The following is a 3,886-nucleotide window of genomic DNA, read 5'->3' as shown; positions in this document are numbered from 1 at the left end:
TATTGTTGATAATGTTTTGAATAAAACTTCCTCAACGCCGCATTCTTCTCTCTCTCCTCTTCCAGCTATGCCTACTAATTCAAAACAAGCAAATGTTGCTAATGAATTAAACGAACTTTTAAGGGAATTCAAGGATGTTTTCCCAGATGATTTACCGCCAGGGCTACCACCTACACGTTCTGTGCAACATGGCATAGACGTGGTTGCAGGCAGTAAGCCAGTGAGTAAACCGCCTTACAGAATGAGTCATTCTGAGGCTGCTGAGGTGGAACGTCAGCTTGCTGACTATCTCAGTAGAGGGTTTATTCAACCAAGTTCTTCACCATGGGCCTCTCCCATTCTCTTGGTGAAGAAAAAGGACGGTAGTATGCGCATGTGCGTAGATTACCGTGGATTAAATGCGGTTACTGTTAAGAACAAGTACCCATTGCCATGAGTGGATGAGCTGTTTGATAAGCTCACCCATGCTCGTATATTTTCAAAGATTGATTTAAGATTTGGGTATCATCAAGTACGCATCAGGCTTGCGGATATACCCAAAACAGCGTTCCGAACAAGGTTTGGACATTATGAGTTCTTGGTGATGCCCTTTGGGTTAACCAATGCTCCAGCTACGCTCATGACACTCATGGATAGTGTTTTGAGACCATACTTGGAAAAGTTTGTTATCGTTTTCCTCGATGACATTCTTGTATATAGTGCCTCTGAGGAAGAGCACTTAGCACATTTGAAACAAGTGTTTCATTTGCTATGCCAAAATCAGTTATATGTCAAAGAATCCAAATGTGATTTCCTCAAGGAGGAAATTCACTACTTGGGACATGTTATTTTGGCTGCAGGGTTACACATGGATCAATCCAAGGTGGATGCCATTCGGAGGTGGCCCTCTCCCAAAAATGTGGAAGAGCTCCAGATTTTTTTAGGCTTTGTAGGTTTTTATCGTCGATTAGTTAAAAACTATGCCCATATTGCTGTTCCTATGACAGATCAACTGAAAGCCAAGGGCAAGACCTTTCAGTGGGGATTAGAACAACAGCAAAGTTTTGACAAACTTAAGGACACATTAGCCACAGCTCCTGTTTTGGCTATTGTGGATCCCTTAAAGCCATTCGTTTTGGAAACGGATGCTAGTAATCGTGCGATTGGAGCAGTCCTTCTCAGGGAAGGCCAATTGCATTTGAAAGCAAAAAGCTGGATTCAGCACAGCAGAATTACTCTGCTTACGAACGAAGGCTCTATGCAATAGTGTCTGCTTTAAAGACATGGCGACATTATTTGTATGGTGCACAGTTCGAGGTTGTGTTTGACCATGAAAGCATCAAGTGGTTTACACAACAAAGTGATTTGAAGGGTCGCAAGGCCAGGTGGGCTGAGATTCTTCAAGAGTATGATGCCAAGCTACGATATCGCAAAGGGCGGTACAATGTAGTGGCTGATGCTCTCAGCCGAATGCCAGAGATCAACTCTCTCCTTTTCACGGAATTGCGGAGTGAGTTTTTGGAATCTCTCAAAGGTAAGTGCGAGCATGATACTGCATACTCCAAGGTGTGGAGCTATGTTAGAAAGAGGGATCCTTCTCACTCCAATGTTGGTAGTGGTTTTGTTTCTGCCACACCCAGTTCTCCTCTTTTGAGTGATGAACTGCCGAGATGGAAGAATTTTTCCATAGATGATGGGTACCTACTCCACAAGGGGAGTGTGTGTGTACCGAGGGACGCAGACATTTGGCGCCAAATTCTTTATGAATGTCACGATAGTCCAAGTGCAGGGAACCCGAGAATTAAGAAAACTTATGCACTCGTAAGACGACAGTTTTACTGGCCAGGTTTGCATGGGTATGTTCAAGACTATGTCTTGCATTGCCAAAAATGTCAAGTTAATAAAGCAGAGCACCTGAAAGCAGGAGGACTCTTACATCCTTTAGAGATTCCCAATGGTAAATGGGAAAGTATCTCCATGGATTTTATTATGGGTTTACCAACCACTATTCGAGGACATGACTCAGTATGGGTGGTCATAGACCGGTTGACTAAACTTTGTCGGTTTATTCCAACCAAGTCAACCATTAAGACTCCAGAATTAGCTCAGTTATTTGTGGACAATCTTTACAGGTTGTATGGATTGCCAAGTAACATTGTGAGTGATCGTGATCCCAAGTTTAACAGTCATTTTTGGAGGGCTGTTTTTAAACGATTGGGTACAAAACTTAATTTAAGTACAACTGATCACCCTGAAACATATGGTCAGACTGAACGCGTCAACCAAGTGCTAGAGGATATGCTACGAGCATACGTTAGCAAGAAACAATCAGATTGGGAAGATTATCTTCCTATTCTTGAGTTTGCATATAATAGTGCTAAGCATGTTACAATTGGTTTTAGTCCATTCATGCTTATGTATGGTTTTCAACCTAGATCACCAGTGATGGTGGGGTTGGCAACTGAGAAGCTCCAACAGGTCAAGGAGTTTCTCCAAGATCATATGGAAAGTCTGAGACTTGCTCGTCAAAATGTTCGACAAGCACAGGATTGGTATAAGAAGTATGCTGATATGAGAAACGTCGGCAAGTTACCTTCACGGAAGGAGAAGAGGTATTTTTGCGTGTGCCAGAGCATTCAGAAAGTTTGAAGACTGGGCCTACACCCAAATTATCTCCACGTTATTGTGGGCCATTCAAGATATTCAAGCGAGTTGGTGATAGGGCCTACAAACTTGAGTTACCTGCGCACTCTCATGTCCATCCGGTATTTCATGTAAGTCGTTTACGTAAACGCTTGCATGGGGACGACAATGTTATCGGCCAGCAGATATTGGTTGATTTCACTGAACCTCCCATTCAACCGCATGAACCTGAACGCATTTTAGATTTTCATGAACTACGTACTCGTCAGCATGTACGTAGTCAAGCTTTAGTCAAGTGGAAAGATCGACCTGAGGAAGGTGCCACTTGGGAAAACATTAGTGTTCTTAAGAAGAAATTTCCCACTTTTGTTTTCGAGGACGAAAACGCTTCTCCAAGGGGGGAGTAATGTCAGGCCAAGGGCCAAACCAATGGGGTCAAGGACTCGGCCAGGGGCCGGCTGCCAGTGGGAACGAGTTCAGGCAGGCTGGAAACCTATAAAAGGGAGGTTGGGCGGATGGACCGGGCCTGGCAGTCCATTGGTTTGAGAATCAACTCCAAACACGTGATGTTCAGTCAATTCTGGATGAAGCCGAAATATCCAACAAAGGTTATTCTGCAATTTTTAGGTATGTCTGGTGTTTGAATCAATTGTCTTCACGTGTCAAATTAAATATCTGCAATTTTTAGGTATATTGGATATGTGTAGCATTTGAAAACTTGGAAATAGTCCATTTACTTAATTTTCTGTTTACGTAACTATGCAACAACAAAGTAAGAAGTTCAATCTCAAGCACACGTTGCTACCAAATCCTTTCTCTATTCGAAAGACAAGACTGGAGGTCAACCAGGAAGTCCTTCGGACATTGGGCACTCCTTTTCACATTGAAGCAATGTACAGATCGCCATCAGCAGAGGAAGTGGTCTATGACAAATACAATAATATATTCTATGATTTAGTAGCTTTGCAGACATATATTGTTCAATTGTTCGAGGTTTCTCAAGAGGAATGCAATGGAGTCTTGAAGTTTGTGCTTAAACTGGATGAGTGCGAGCTAGTGAAAGAGACAAAGGTTGAGCGTGTCACAATAACACTTATGAATAGAGCATTAGATGAAAGCATTGCTTCAGACGACCCTAGAAACTTTAGCGTGCAATCCGAAAACAATATTTTCTTATTAGCCACATTCAAGGTTTGATATCAACAAGTTTTTGCTTAAAAAAATGGTTAGACATGTTTCATTTGATTGGTTTGGTTTTCCCATT

This window comes from Adiantum capillus-veneris, chromosome 24, assembly GCF_014529385.1.
Source record: "Adiantum capillus-veneris isolate H3 chromosome 24, ASM1452938v2, whole genome shotgun sequence".
Classification (NCBI taxonomy): domain Eukaryota; kingdom Viridiplantae; phylum Streptophyta; class Polypodiopsida; order Polypodiales; family Pteridaceae; genus Adiantum; species Adiantum capillus-veneris.
This window is presented reverse-complemented; position numbering follows the sequence as displayed.